The following is a 17,404-nucleotide window of genomic DNA, read 5'->3' as shown; positions in this document are numbered from 1 at the left end:
TATAGACACTAATCCATATAACAAAAGAAAATAAAGGCTAACTTTCAAGAAAGAGAATCTTTAAATTTCAATTAAGACGATATTAATGAAGATTCATACATCTAAATTACAACCAACATTTTAGGAAAAAACGTGTAACGACTTATGGTTTATCTTTCTAAGACATATTTAATTTTTTTTGATATTATGAATCAAAGAGAGACACGAATCAAGCTTTTACACACACAAAGATCACATATAACAATCCAAAGGTAGTAAGAAAATTAGAATAAAAGTTTAGTATATCTAAAAGTGAAATATCATTCAACAATCATTCTATGCATGAATTGTAAATATCTAAATAATTCAATTTAGTTACAAAAATCCAAACTTTCTCATCATTTTGACAAAATAACATGAAAAAAAAGAGGAATAAACATCTTGGATAGAAAATAAAGCTAGCATTTCATCTTTCATATGAGGATTTTGAAATATCAATAAAATAATTAGCAAGCAAATTACAAGTTCTTGACTTATCCAATTACTATTTTATTAAGACAAAACTGTAACGACCTGAAAATTTGATGAAATATGTGAAATTTGTGATTTTATGTAATTTAACTATTTTATCCCTCTTCGTAGTTGCATTATGGTATTTCTAGTGTGTGGGAGTGGTTGGCATAATTTTTGATGCATTTTAGTATCTTTATGCAATATTATAGTTTTTGATTGCTTTGACAACCTTATTATGGACTCATGTGGTTATATTTTGATCCGTTCGACGGATGGCCGAACGGACTACGCTAGCAGCTCCGGAATATCAATTTTAGGCTAGGTAGACCTTGGGTTCGGGTCCTGGTGCACCCGAGCTCATTTCGACCTATTGATCGAAAAGTTGAAAAATTGGAAAGTTGGGTGTGGGACCCACATTTAGTCAAAACGACCTCGTATAGAAAATTCGACTTTGCCAGTAGATCAGAAATGTTGATTTTAGTGTGTTAGCATGTTTGGTATGATTTTACGGCTTTTAAATCTCATTTCGATCCTTGATTTGAAAAATTATAATTTCGGGTTTCGGGGGTCAATTTTGTGAAAATGACTTTTTCTAGAAAATTCGGTATTGCCATCGCGTCCGGAACGTCAAAGTGTGGTTGCATAGTTCTTTTGCATAAAACAGACTCCGAACGAATCCCGAGCACCCCGTCAAAGTCCATTTCGACTTAGAAAAAAAAAGGACTGCACAGCTATTGCAGAAAAATCTGCAATATATAGCAGATTTTTCACCCTTTTGGCCCATTTTGCTCATTTTTCATCTTGCCTCTTGAGAGTTAAACACTAAATATTTTGGGAGCTTAAAAGTGAAGTTTGTGGGAGCTTGGTGAAGCTTGTGGGAGCTTGGGAAGCTAGATTAACACCTATTTCTTGATTATATTGTGAATTTAAGGTAAGAATTCACTCTTTTCTTAGCAATTTCTTCATTCATTTCTCAAAGCTCCAAAAATCTTCGGGCATGATTTTAAACCCAAATTTCACTAGTTTTCACTTGAATAATAGTTTAATCTTATAATTACTAGTTTTTCATCAATTTAACCTTCAAAACAACTCCGATTCTGGATTTTAACCCGGATTTCAAATATTTTACACGGTAAAGCCCAAAAATGGTTTTTCTTCGATTTGAACCTCGTTTTTGACTCAATTTAACTTGGATTTCTAGTTGTAGGTTTCTAAAAATATGTCGAACATGTTTTTAAAGTAAAGTTCCAATTTTGCCCTTCTTTTTTTGGAAACCCATTTTGAGGGTCCGTTTTGACCCCGAACCAAAAGTAGTCAATATGGGTGTCGTTGGTTTTGTTTTGATGTGTAGATTACATATTTGATGTTTCTAGTAAAGTTCGGTATTGTTTGTAAAAGGTAAGGTTGCGGGTTCATGTGTAGCAGACCGATTTTGACTTTCGAGGTAGGTTATGACTTAATTTTTCAGACTGGGCTGGGTAGTAAATGATGGTGCAAAATGCATGTTAAGGGTGAGAACTAATCATGAAAAATGGCTATCTACGTGTTGTGCCCGTGTGGGAGCCTATATGTGATGTAATTGTCAAAATTGAAATATTATGTGATATGTTTGACCGTATGGGGTCCTATGTGATATTGGTAGCCTTGAATAAATGCGAACAATTGTACTGTATTGATTAATGTGGTACCATTGGTGTATTGTGATTATATTCATACTTTATTGGTATATAAGACATGTGAAAATTCATTGATAAAATAAAAATAACGAGTGGATATTGGCTCATGTGGTTGTGGAAATGTATCTTTGTGGTTGGTTGTGGAAATACTTATTGTGATGGGTTGTGAGCATTACATCTTCATATCATATTCATTCATGAAACATTGGTACCACCGTTGCAATATCTGAGAAACACTAGCAACACCTTTTAAAAAATATTGTAACACCTTATAAAATCCTTTCCGAGGGAAATACCGAAAAAGAGATATGAGAAATGTGGATTGTATATGGGTTGATGAACCCCCCATGAGTCCTACGTCGGGAAGCTTTAGCTTCGTAGGTGTATACGGGGATTGTGTGACGATCCCGGAGGTTGTGCGACAACCTCGTGCATCATCATCATTATCATCATCATCATCATTACCATATACATTGCACTTACTTTATTGTGTTTTTGTTGTGTTGTATTGCCTTATTGACTTGTCATCTATATGTTTGTCTTACTTTTTTTTACTTGTATTTGATGATCTTGTATCTACATGTTCTCTCTTGTTCTATTATATGTGACATAATGTATACTTGTATTTCGTATGTTGGTGTGTTTTTGTAATATATGTGAGATATACTAGAACTTTTAGTGCAAGCGGTGTTGGCTACCGTTGGGGACATTTTTTTATTGCAGATGACATGCTCTTAGTGTATATTTTGTATGCTTTATTTACCACTTTGCTTGGTCGACCTATGATACCTACTGAGTACAAGTGGACCGTACTCATGCCTACTGCGCCCTTTCGGTACAGGTCCTAGCTCGAGTGCACCTCAGCTTACTTGATTCGGGTGATTATTGGAGCTTTTAAGGTAGCGGTTGGACATTTATGCGTCCGAAGTTCACCTCTATCTTTCTATACTAGTTATATCTTTATTAGTATTCGGAGACAGTTATTATTCCTTTGTCGTTATTTTTTCGATGTATTTAACTCTTGGATTATATTAGTAGTTCTTACACTATTGGCACCTGGTTTTGGGCATGATTGGTAGTTGAGATAAGTTCTTTTCACATTGTTATGATTATTTATATAGTTTGGCTTCGTTCTAGAAGCCTTACCTTGGGATATTTCTATATTTTTCTCTATTTGTATCAGTTTGGGTGATAGACTTACTTGTCAAGGTACGTCGTGACAAGTGTCATAATGACCTTCGTTTTTGGGTCATGACAAATTGGTATCAGAGAAGTCAGGTTTCATTATTCTCAACGGTGTAAGAACGGGATGTCTAATAGAGTCTTGCGGATCGGTACGTAGACGTCTGTATTTATCTTCGAGAGGCTATAGGATATCTTTAGGAAACTTTTCTCATTTTATTCCTTATCGTGTTAATTCTTTCATACCCTGTATTCTGAGTTGTGTTTTACTCTTTCTACGCGAATGGAGTTGCTTATACCTCTTATCAATTAAGAGATGTAGCAAGAGATTATTGGATATCATTGTTGGTTGTAGGCTTGTTAATGCTCCTGAGTTGTCATGGGATCAGTTTGTTGATGCCTTTTTGGAGATTTGTGCCTTTTTATTTGAGAGATCGTATGTGGGACGAGTTTGATAATATGGAGCAGGGATCCATGACAGTTGTTGAGTATAAGGCATGACTCTATGCCCTATCCAGATATGATTTTGAGAAGATTCAAAAGTTTGTGAAAGGTTTAGTTGTCTCCCTTCAGTTGGCTATATCTCAGATGGTTGTGTTTGATGGTTCTTTTCAGAGTATAGTGGATCATGTTAAGGTGACAGAGAATATTCTTAGTTCATCTCAGGGAGGCACGACGTTTTGATGAGTTCAAGAGTCAGCCTATTGAGGTTGATCTTTTAGAGGTTCTTGTGGATACCATGGTAGGCCAGTGGAGGTGATTTTTTAGAGTGCAGGTAATCTTATAGAGTTCAGCTGGTGGATCTTCTTTTTCAGCTATTCAGTATGGTTGTTTGAGCTCAGTTGTACTTTCTCTTGTTGAGACTGGTCGTAGAGGTTGCTATGTATGTGATGAGATTGGCAATGTGGCCAGGGACTATCCCCGCCAGGTAATTCGAGCTACTCCTATTTCATCTGTGAGGGGTACGGGTGATACTAAAGGTGCGAGGGGTCGAGGTAGTAGAGCTCGTAGGGGTGACCATGGAGCTACTCAAGCAGTTGGTGGTCGTGGGGCTACCTAGGCAGCTGGTGGTCGTGGTCAGTGTTACGCTATACCAGCCAAACCTGAGCAGAGACTTCTGATGTTGTGATCGCAGGTATCGTCTCATTTGTTTCAGACCTGCATCTATATTATTTGATCCTGAATTAACTTTCTCCTATGTGTCTGCGTATTTTTCTTGGGGTTTTGATTCTGTTAGTGAGCCTTCTGCCATGCCTATTTGTGTATCTACCCCAGTAGGTGATTCTTTAGTGGTGGATCGGGCGTACTGATCTTGTGTTATGACTTTTGCCGGGCATGAGACTTTGTCAGGCTTGCTTGTGTTAGATATGATCGATTTTGATGTTATTTTTTGGCATAGATTAGTTGGTTCCTTATCTTGTTGTCTTAGATTGTTTTACTAAGACTGTGACTTTATCTTTAGTTGGTGTAACAAGGATAGCTCGGAAAGGGCACACTTAATTTGGGTCCTAAAAGGATTATATCTTATGTTCAGGCTTCTAAATTGGTTGAGAAGGGATATTTATCTTAGTTGGCTTATATTCGTGAAATAAGTGTTGTTTCGCCTCCTTTCTTGGATTCTGTCCGTGTTATCCGTGAGTTTATGGAGGTGTTTCCTTCGGACTTGCGTAGTATGTCTTTGGATCGAGATATTGATTTTATTATTGATATTAAGTCGGGCACTAAGCCCATTTCTATTCCTCCTTATAGGATGGCCCCAGCAGAGTTAAAGAAACTGAAGGATCAGTTGTAGGAGTTATTCGATAAGGGATCTATTCGATCTAGTGTTTCACCTTGGGGTGCGTCTGTCTTATTTGTAAAGAAAGAGGATGGATCTATGCAGATATGTATTAATTATCAACAGTTGAATAAGGTGAAGATTAAGAATAAGTATCCTCTTTCTCGCATTGATGATTTGTTTGATCAGCTTCAGGGTGTTGCGGTGTTTTCGAAGATTGAATTGCGGTTCGATTATCACCAGTTGAGGATTAGGGCTTTTGATTTCAGACTCGATATGGTCATTATGAGTACTTGGTCATGTCCTTCGGGTTGACCAATGCCCCTGCTGTGTTCATGGAGTTGTTGAACTGAGTGTTCCGACAGTATCTTGACTCTTTTGTTATTGTATTTATAGATGATATCTTGGTTTATTCCAAGAGTGAGTTTGAGCATGAAGAGCATTTGTGGATTGTATTTTAGAGATTGAGGGATGAGAAATTGTATGCTAAGTTCTCTAAATGGGAGTTTTGGTTGGAGTCTATTTCTTTCTTTGGTCATGTGGTGACTAAGGAAGGTATTATGGTTGATCCAACTAAGGTTGCAGTGGTTCGTGATTGGGCTAGACCTATTCGGCCACTGAGATTCTGAGGTTTATTGGCTTGGCCGGGTATTTTAGTGTTTTATTGAGGGTTTCTCTTCCATTGCAGCTCCATTGACCAAGTTGACCCAGAAGAAGATTCCTTTTCAGTGGTCCGATGTTTGTAAGGCGGGCTTTCAAAAGCTCAAGGATTTATTAACTTCAGCTCCTATTTTGGCTTTGCCCAAGAAGAGCATTGACGTTATTGTCTTTTATAATGCTTCAGGTGTTAGGTTAAGTGTTGTGTTGATGCAGGAGAGCAAGGTAATTGTGTACGTGTCTCGTCAAGATTGGAGCCTCATGAGAGGATTTATCTTACCCATGATTTGGAGTTGTGCCCAGTTGTGTTTGCCTTGAATTTTTGGGGGCACTACTTGTATGGATTCCATTGTGAGATCTTCTCAGATCATCGTAGCCTTCGATACTTCTTTATCAGCGAGATTTTCTTAAGAGGCAGTGCCATTGGCTTGAGTTGCTTAAGGATTATGACTTGACTATTCTCTTCCATCAGGGCAAAGCTAATGTGGTTGTGGATAACTTGAGCTGAAAGTCGACTAGCATGGTTAACTTGGTGTATCTTTTGATTCAGGAGAGGCTATTGGCCTTAGGGGTTCAGTCTTTGGCTAACTAGATGGTTAGGCTTGATACTTCGACACCAGGGCGTGTTTTGGCATTTATGGAGGCTAGATCATCTTTGATAGAGTAGATTCGAGCTCATCAGTTTAACGACATTGGATTGAGGTTGATTCGAGATAAGATATAGAGTGGGGAGGCTAAGGAATCCTCACTTGATTTGGATGGAGTTTTGAGGATTGGGAGATGAGTTGTGTGATGAGAGTGGTGATCGGATTAGGTTGATCTTGGGGAGGCCCACTATTTCAGATATTATCTATCTAGGTGTGACCAAGATGTATCTTGATTTGTGGCAGCACTACTGGTGGGGAGGTATGAGGCGAGGTATAACAGATTTTATGGTTCGTTGCCTATGTTGTCAGCAGGTAAAGGCTGAGCATATGAGACCTGGTGGTTTTTCTTCAGAGGTTACCCGTTCTTGAGTGGAAGTGGGAACGCATCACTATGGACTTTATGACTGGTTTGCCTTGTAAATTTTATGGTTCTGACCAAGTCAGCTTATTTTTGGGTCATCGTGGATTGATTGACCAAGTCAGCTTATTTTATTCTGGTTCAGGTTTCATTCAGTGTTGAGAGGTTAACCCCTATCATCATTCGTGAGATTGTGCGTTTTCATGGTGTGTCAGTGTTCATTATTTTGGATCGAGGCTTTGTGCTCACATCTCACTTTTGGAAGACTTTTCAGGATGAGTTGGGTACTTGGGTTGATCTTAGCACAGCTTTTCACACCTTGACTGATGGCCAGTCAGAGCAGACTACTCAGGTTTTAGAAGATATGCTTCGCGCGTGCGTGATGGATTTTGGTGGCCAGTGGGAGCAGCATTTGGCTTTAGCAGAGTTTGTATATAGTAATAGTTACCATTCCAGTGTTGATATGGCTCCTTTTGAGGCGTTATCGCTCTCCATTAGGTTGGTTCGACATTTCAGAGGTGAGACTTCAAGGTACGAACTTTCTTCGTGAGTAGTTGGATAGAGTTTGAGTCATTCAAATAGACTTAGAGCGGCTTAGAGTAGGCAGAAGTATTATGTTGATCGTAGATTTCGTGCCTTGAGATTTTCTGTTGGTGATCGTGTTTTCCTTCGAGTTTCACCCATAAAAGGTGTGATGAGGTTTGGAAAGAGGGGCACGCTTAGCCCCAGGTATATTGGTCCATTTGAGATTCTTCAGACTGTTGGTGATGTGGCTTATTAGTTGGCTTTGCTCCTCGATCTATCAGTTGTTCATTCAAGTTTTTCATGTTTCTATGCTTCGTCGCTATATTCCTAATGAGTCTCATATTATTTGTTAGGAGTCAGTTCATCTAGATCAGTGGTTGTCCTTTGTTGAGAAGCAAGTTTTTATTTTGGCTAGGGATATTAGGCAATTGCACTCTAAAGTGATCCCTGTGGTTAAGGTCCAGTGACGACATCGACCTATAGATGAGGCTGCTTGGGAGGTTGAGTCTGATATGCGTAGTTCCTATCCCCAGCTTTTCATTGACTCAGGTATTTCTTTGCCTTAGTCCGAGGACGAACTAGATTTTTAGTGGCGGATGATATAACGACCTGAAAATTTGATGAAATATGTAAAATTTGTGATTTTGTGTGATTTGACTATTTTAACCCTCCCCGTAGTTGCATTATGGTATTTCTGGGGTGTGGGAGTGATTGACATGATTTTTGATGCATTTTAGTATTATTTATGCATTATTGTGGTTTTTGATGACTTTGAGAGCCTTATTATTGACTTATGTGGTTATATTTTGATCTGTACGATGGATGGCCGAACGGACTACGCCAGCAGCTCCATAATATCGATTTTAGTCTAGGTAGACCTTGGGTTCGGGTCCTGGTGCACCTGAGCTCATTTCGACCTATTGATCGGAAAGTTGAAAAATTAGAAAGTTGGGTGTGGGACCTATATTTAGTCAAAACGACCTCGTATGGAAAATCCAACTTCGTCAGCAGATCCAAAATCTCGATTTTAGTGTGTTAGCATGTTTGGTATGATTTTACGGCTTTTAAATCTCATTTCGACCCTCGATTTGAAAAATTGTGATTTCGAATTTCGAGGGTCAATTTTGTGAAAACAACTTTTTCTGGAAAATCTGGTATCGCCATCACGTCCAAAACGTGGAATTTAGTATGATTGCATAGTTCGTTTGCATAAAACAGACTTCTAATAAATTCCGAGCACCCCGTCGAAGTCCATTTCGATTTAGAAAAAAAGGATTGCACAACTATTGCAGAAAAATCTGCAATATATAGCAGATTTTTCACCCTTTTTGGCCCATTTTGCTCATTTTTCATCTTACCTCTTGAGAGTTAATTCCTAAATATTTTAGGAGCTTAAAAGTGAAGTTTGTGGGAGCTTGGGAAGCTAGATTAACACCTATTTCTTGATTATATTATGGATTTAAGGTAAGAATTCATACTTTTCTTAGTAATTTCTTCATTCATTTCTCAAAATCCCAAAAATCTTAGGACATGATTTTAAACTCAAATTTCACTTATTTTCACTTGAATAATACTTTTATCTTATAATTAATAATTTTTCATCAATTTAACTTTCAAAACAACTCCGATTTTGGATTTTAACCCAATTTCAAATATTTTACCCGGTAAAGCTCAAAAATGATTTTTCTTCGATTTGAACCTCGTTTTTGACTCGATTTAACTTGGATTTTCAGATGTAAGTTCCTAAAAATATGTGGAACATGTTTTTAAAGTAAAGTTCCGATTTTGCCTTTCTTTTTTCAGAAACCCATTTTGGGGGTCCGTTTTGACCCCGAACCAAAAGTATTCAATATGGGTGTCGTTGATTTTGGTTTAACACGTAGATTTCATATTTGATGTTTTTAGTAAATTTTGGAATTTTTCGTAAAAGGTAAGGTTGCGGGTTCAAGTATAGCGGACCGGTTTCGGCTTTCGAGGTAGGTTATGACTTAACTTTTCAGACTGGGTTGGGTAGTAAATGATGGTGCAAAATGTATGTTAAGGGTGAGAACTAATTATGAAAAATGGCTATCTACGTGTTATGCCCGTGTGGGGGCCTATATGTGATGTAATTGCCGAAATTGAAATATTATGTGATATGGTTGACTGTGTGGGGTCCTATGTGATATTGATAGACTTGAATACATGCGAACAATTGTATTGCATTGTATTGTTTAATGTAGTACCATTGGTGTATTGTGATTATATTCATACTTTATTGACATATAAGACATGTGAAAATTCATTGATGAAATGAAAATAACGAGTGGATATTGGCTCATGTGGTTGTGGAAATGTATCATTGTGGTTGATTGTGGAAATACTTATTGTGATGGGTTGTGAGCATTACATCTTCATATCATACTCATTCATGAAACATTGGTACCACCGTGGCAACATCTGAGAAACACTGGCAACACCTTTATAAAAATATTGTAACACCTTATAAAACCCTTTCCGAGGGATATGCCGAAAAGGAGATATGAGAAATATGGATTGTATATGGGTTGACGAACCCCCCGTGGGTCCTATTTTGAGAAGCTTTAGCTCCGTAGGTGTATACGGGGATCGTACGACGATCCTGGAGGTTGTACGACAACCTCGTGCATCATCATCATCATTATCATATACATTGCACTTACTTTATTGTGTTTTTGTTGTGTTGTATTGCCTTATTGACTTGTCATCTATGTGTTTGTCTTACTTTTCTTTACTTGTATTTGATGATCTTGTATCTATATGTTCTCTCTTGTTCTATTATATGTGACATAATGTATACTTGTGTTTCATATCTTGGTGTGTTTTTGTAATATATGTGAGATATACTAGAACTGTTAGTGCAAGCGGTATGGGCTACCATTGTGGGACATTTTCTGATTGCAGGTGACGTGCCCTTAGTGTATATTTTGTATGCTTTATTTACCACTTTGCTTGGTCGGCCTATGAAACCTACTGAGTACAAGTGGATCATACCCATGCCTACTGCACCCTTTCGGTGCAGGTTTTAGCTCGAGTGCGCCTCAGCTTACTTGATGCGGGCGATTATTGGATCTTCTAAGGTAGCGGTTAGACATTCATGCGTCCGAAATTCACCTCTATCTTTCTATATTAGTTATGTCTTTATTAACATTCAGAGATAGTTATTATTCCTTTGTGGTTATTTTTCCGATGTATTTGACTCTTGAATTGTTCTAGTAGTTCTTACACTATTGACACCTGGTTTTGGGCATGATTGGTAGTTGAGATAAATTCTTTCCGCATTGTTATGATTATTTATATAGTTTGACTTCGTTCTAGAAGCCTTACCATGGGATATTTCTGTCTTTTTTCTCTATTCGTATCAGTTTGGGTGATAGGCTTACTTGTCAAGGTACGCCACTATAAGTGCCATCATGACCCTCGTTTTTGGGTCGTGACAAAAACAAACAATAGTAACTTTTCTTTTCGACATAAAGAAAATAACTTTACATGCTAAAAACAAATATATCCGCCAACAATGAATTTAAACAAAACATAAGTACGTCTTTTAAGACAAGATTGAAACTTTATCTATAATAATCAAAGAATAAAGTCGAAAAGACAAAACAATCAATTTTAACTATTCTTTTTAATATAAAAGAAACAACTTTACATGCTAAAAACAAACATATCCTTCACCAATGAATTTAAAAAAGGCATGAGTACGTCTTTTAAGCAAAGATCGAAACTTTATCCATAATAATCAAAGAATAAAGCCAAAGAAACAAACTCAACTATTGCTAGCTCATTTTTATATCATGAACATGAAAATAGCCATAATATCGATATCACAACGTCTTATGAACTTCAAGGCCGTCTATAGCAAATAGTCCCAGCAAACAAAATTACACCTATGAACTATGAAGAAGAAAAGATGAAGAGGAAAATGATAATAAAACTAAAAAAGAAAAAGTGTGTTTACCTTTTTAGGGCAGCAAAACGGGGCTTCAAGCATTCTTCAGAGTCTTGATCACCACCGAAATGCAATCTTTCGAGAACCCCGATTAGACTACCGCTTGAAAATTTTTACTAAAAAAAAGAAATTTAACTATTTGCTCAAAAGTTTTTTTCACTCTTTGAGACTTGAAAATTCTACCAAAATAGTGGTAGTATTTATAGGAAAGGATGGAGATTCAATTCTTTTCATCTACCAATATGGGAGAAAGAGTTTAGGAGTGTTTTGAGAATTTAAAATTGAGGAAAAGGTTTGTTGGAGGATTAGGTGAGGTGGAATTGTACAATTTAGTATAAATTTTGAAATTCAAAAATGAAAAAAGGACAAGATTGAGGTGGAATTATACAATCTAGTACAAATTTGAAATTCAAAATTTGAATTTGAAAAATGAAAAAAGAATAAGGTTGAGGTGGAATTGTACAATCTAGTACAAATTTTGAATTTCAAAATGGGAAAGAATAAGGTTGAGGTGAAATTGTACAATCTAGTACAAATTTTGAAATTCTAATTGGAGAAAGGACAAGGTTGAGAGAGAATTGTACAATCTAGTACAAATTTAAAATTCAAATTCAAATTTTGGGATTTGAATGGGTAGATTGACTTAGTCTATTTATTAAGTAGCCAAATTAAGTTGAAATTAGCCAATCTCATTTAAATTTTGGCCAATTGAGAATCAATCAGTCAGTTATATTATAATTATGGACCTAAATCATAATTTTAGTCAATTTTATTCTAATTAAAATCATATTGAAAATTAATTGGTTAATTGCATTGCAATTATGGCCAAATTGATTTTAATTATGACCAAATTTAATAAATTAACTAAAATTTAAATAAGATCCAATATGAATTATTAACAGGTTTAATCCCAAGCTTCTTGATTAGATAAAATCAAATAAATATTTTTCTAAATGAATTATTTTTAAGAATAAATTATATTTAAATCAAGATTTTACCCATTTGAATTAATTTTTAATATTAATCTCAATAATAGTCTAATTTTGATAAAAATATTCATTTAAGTAACAAATTTATACAATCTCGTATATGTAAATATGAAGATGTATAATCGTCACTTAAATGACTAAATTATCCAAAATAAATATTTTTAGAGCATATTTTTTCGAAGGAAATAAGTATTTCAATTTTATTAAAAGTTGAAAAAATTCAAGATTAAATTTAGTTGTGGAGGAAAAAAATTAGGTGTCAACACAAAAGAAAAAATGGAATGAAAATTAAGAATAGAACACCTCGTTTCATTGATATTTGATCGTATTGCTTTGACTTGTAACCTATAGAAAAATCCTCAAACATCAAAGAAAAAATGTGAAATTGATTCCCATCGCCAGTAACTAAGTCTTTTCTTGCAATTACACTTACATTTTGAGAAGAAAATCAGTAAGAAAGAAAGCAGTTTGAGAAGATGAAAGACAACAAAGAAAATCAAGGAGAAATCTAGAGAGAGCAACTGAGAACGGAAAGAATACTTCTAGAATATGTATTGAATATTTTAATGATACTATAATTCTAATTTTATGACCAAAGTAAGAGGCTAATATAACAAAGAGATTCCAAATTCACATTAGTCCTAAAAAAAACTGAATAACCATGAAATAAAGATGCAAACCAAAGCAATTAGTTATCAAGTATTAGTAAAATATTGTAAGTCCAACTCTTTGATAGCTAAAGTCCCATAGGGTGGGATCAAGGGAAGGTAGGATGTACGAAGATCTTATCCCTACCTTACTGTGGTAGAGAGATTGGTATGACTTGGAATTCACAATCCACTTGTTAGAGGTGGACAAACCTAGAATAAGTGTGTTAAATTGAATGTTGAATAGAGTATTCGAGCTATCCCCTTGTAATAGCCATATATTATGAGTTAATACTAGAAGTTATTCACTATTCGATGTTGCAGACTCATAGAATCCAGTTCACCACTCACCCCAACTATTCCATCAACTTTAATGCCTTACAGAGAAAAAAATGAATGGCATGGAAGGTTTGGCCATGAACCAATAGTATTGATGGATACAATAAAAAAGAATAATATATTGGTTATTAACGACCACTTTTGATTTATTGTTAGACCGAGATTGCTTCAATAGTTGAGCATGAAGTAAGAGAAAGATTGCAGACATACAACCAATAGGCCACGACAAACTGCCTAGCTCCCCTCAGATTAGCATAGTTTTTGTTAATTTTTTATTTTCTAGACTTGATATATCATAATATGAACAGTAAATCATGTGAGTATAAAAGTAGATGAAACATACACTAAAAAAAAAAAGGGTAGGTGAAGCAAACCTCAAACTTGGTCAACACATTAATGTGAAAAGAGCCAATATTTAACTCAGTAACCTCCTAATTGACTCAAAAACTACTAATGGTCTTGGCGCTTCACAAATTCCTTTTCCTTGCAGTAATATTATCTCCAGCATCAAGATAAGTGCCTTTGAGGTGATCCGTACATGTTTCAGGGAGAGATTGATGCATAGTTATAGCTCTCCATTTGGCTTATTTCAACTGAGTGACATTGCTGCCTCTGGTACTTTGCACCTAAATGAAGTTCTTGTTGAGCTTGAAAGCTAACTATAATTCAAATACAAATGTAATTCCTAATTAATAATGTGCAAAGAAGAGCGAAGAAGATAGAGGCATTCAAATTAGAAAAAGATAAACTAGGAAAATGATTTTGATATAAGCATACATACCGTATGATGCAAGCCGAGTTTCACCAATATCATGGGATGAAAAATTGAAGCTCAATCATCACCATACAACAGAGATAAGAGAATGAATGAACTTTTATAGTCAATATATATCTATATTACTGAAAAATAATGCCAAAATAAGTAAACCTATATCCTATCAATATAAACTAGAATTCTCGATAACTCAACCATCAATTTGCAATCAGAATGAAAACACTTAATCTACCCCATAATGATTGTTCTAGACGAAATCATTATTAGAAAACTTCTACAGGAGTTGTAATGTTACAACCACGACTATGAAAACAAGGCCCATACCTTCTAAAGGTATAAGAGTGACACAACAAATATTATTTATGAAATTAGAAGAGCATATGGGTAGCAGAAATTTTAACTTGTTAGTTAGCATCATCGGAGCAAAAATTAAAATCAAAATTATGAACTTCTAAAAAAAAAAATTAGAAATGACACAAAAAATCAAAAAATCTAGAAAGAACTCCCAGTAAGAAATGCATTACTTCACTTGAATTAGGTTGTTAGCTTCAATTTTTTACTTGATTTTAAGAGACTTGAATGTGCATATATCATGTGAAGGAAATGTTAGAGAAACTTTGACAATTTGATGATTATAGTTACTGGAGCATCAAAGACAAGCATAGCCGTCAAAGAAGTAGAAACCTAATACAAACATAGCATATTTAGGAATATGATCTTCGAACCATGTCTTGATAGAATTCTATTATATTTCTTGACAAAAATTTCAGCAAATCGTTACTCATATACTCATCTTAAATTGCTTACCAAAAATCTATGAACATTTACAAAGCAAGGAATAAGGCTGAAATTTAAGAAAAGAACTAACCTTTTTTCATTGAAATTTAACAGTTTAGATGATTTTCAATATACTTTAGAAAGGTTCTCAAATACCAGAGCAAAGCTATGAAATTGTTGGTCGACGAGTTTGCCTATGCCTATTGCACGCAATTGATTTTGTTTGCAAGAAAGATTATTTACATTTTACTGGAAACACAATTTTAAAAGACGAAGAGAAAAGTTTGAAGCGGTGAAAGAGAACAGAGATATAGAGGCTTCTAAAGTTATAAGTTTCCGTTGAGTATTAGTGTAAACTTACAAAAATACCCTTGATCGTTCCTTACCCGTCTTTTTATATAATATAAAATATCTGTGAACTCTTGTACTAACTTTTATCTTTTATACTCAACCGTGTATGCATATCAACACTTCTCTTTTTCCTTAGCAAAGCACAACCTTCTATGACGACTATAAGCTCTAGAGAATGGGCAAAAAATACATTAATTGAGGTGTAGAATGAACTTACATTTATGGAGGAATCGTCAATCAGCTTACCAACTAAAAGATGATTTGTTGAGAATTATAAAATCTAACTATCCCAATTCAGAGTCGTTCAATACTCTTTCACACTTGAATTTGAATAATCTCAAAGATTTTTTATTTTTTTTTTAAATTTTATTTATATTGAAAAAAATATTTGAAAAGTTTGTTAATTATTTGTTATTTTCTTAACAGTTCTTATGGACTTGTATTCGATGCTATCCGAACAAAATGTATTACCTGTGAAGGTATATTTTATCATGAAAGTTATGATATGACTATGTTGCATGTCTATAAATGTCTTAACAAAGGACGCCCAAGTTTATTTTATCGCGATGACATATATTATTATATAACGTTGTCTCCTTAAAAAATTTTCACCAATAAAAAATTCCTACATCCTAACATGGAATAGGTATTTTGAGTAATTTTGAATTATAATTCTTTTTGAATTAGAAAAAGTAATAACTATTTTTTATATATAAATCCATGAAACATACTTGCGACGCTACTATTTTGGGGGCCATTAACCATGTGAAAAAACAAATATAAGAGCATATAGTCATAGACTATTTATTGAAAAGAACACCAGAAGTATAAGGTATTGCAGGTGATAAAGAATGACATAACAAAAATTTATAATTATTTTTTCATAAATAGACCCGATATGAGTGATGAAAAATATTCTTTACTAAAATCCTAGTTTCTGTTCGTGGTCTTCAAGTTCCTAATCTTGACACTATGTGTTTTTCTTAAGAGAGGATATAATTTACGTAAAGGATAAAAAGGATGAAAATGTTGAAATTCAGCAAATATCAATTGAGGATGCTATTGCACAATTTGAAGAGAAAATCAAATCGAACAATGGCATGGCTTTCATGGTGTAAACTGTGTACAGAAAGAGGAGGAAGAAGAAACATCCATGATCTTTATTTTTAGGGTAGTTCAAGAGTAAGGCTAGTAAAACATTTGCTTTATGCTCCTAAAATTTTGAGGCCTCAAGGAGTTTAGAGAAAAGGTATGACCTTTTCCAAAAAAAAAAAAAAGACTCAAATTTGGTCCGTTGAACAAATTAGAGCACTTGGCCCGTTTAAATTTCATTTATTGGTCATTTTTTGATTTGGCCCAATTCGAACCCTTTATTCATTTTTTTAAAAATTATTTTTCGCTACTTTTATGGGGCAAAAAACTTTTATTTTTTTAAAAAATAATTAAATACAATTGTATAAAAAAACTCTTTTTTCGTTGATGAGCTTAAATAAGCCTTTTTGACTTATTAAACTCTTTTTTCATGAAACAATACTCTATTCCAAGTACAATAATAGTAAATAACCTGAGGAAAAATTAATCAGAAGAAAAAGATCATCAGTGACAACCTATTAACCTTCTCAACTCTAATACCACAATCATGTTACCTTATCAATAACAACACAACCACTTGAACTAAAAAGTAAAACAAATTTCTTATATTACATCATTTTACCATACAAAATGTAATTCTAATATTGCTATATGTCATCGATAAGTATTATTGCCTTGGAATAAAATATTATAAAAATTTCACATATACAAAGGGACGTACAACTTTACATCGGTGAAGGAAGCCATAACTTATTCGATAATAGAAAAAGAAAAACAATAAAATTTCTCACCAAATTGTTAAGTTGTTTCAAACATATCACCGAACGTCCTGGATTGACCAGTCTTCATAGCTTCAAATTACATCATAACAATATCAAAGGATAAAAATAAGAAAAAATATCAAAAAAGAAATAGTTATCAAAATGGAAATCGTCAACAAATTATAAATAAGATGAATGAACACCATAAAAATATATTTACAAATATAGTATGGTATCAACAACTAAAAAATATAAATAAGCAAATACTGAATCTTCCAACATCAAGCTTAACATTATAAATGTATAAATAACATAAATACCAACCTTTTTGGAAGTAATTACACTCTCTTCCGCTTTTTTAATTACTTTACTCTCTCCCTATTAATATA

Source organism: Capsicum annuum, chromosome 4, assembly GCF_002878395.1.
Source record: "Capsicum annuum cultivar UCD-10X-F1 chromosome 4, UCD10Xv1.1, whole genome shotgun sequence".
Lineage (NCBI taxonomy): Eukaryota > Viridiplantae > Streptophyta > Magnoliopsida > Solanales > Solanaceae > Capsicum > Capsicum annuum.
The sequence above is the reverse complement of the archived record's forward strand: the minus strand, read 5'-3'. Positions refer to the sequence as shown.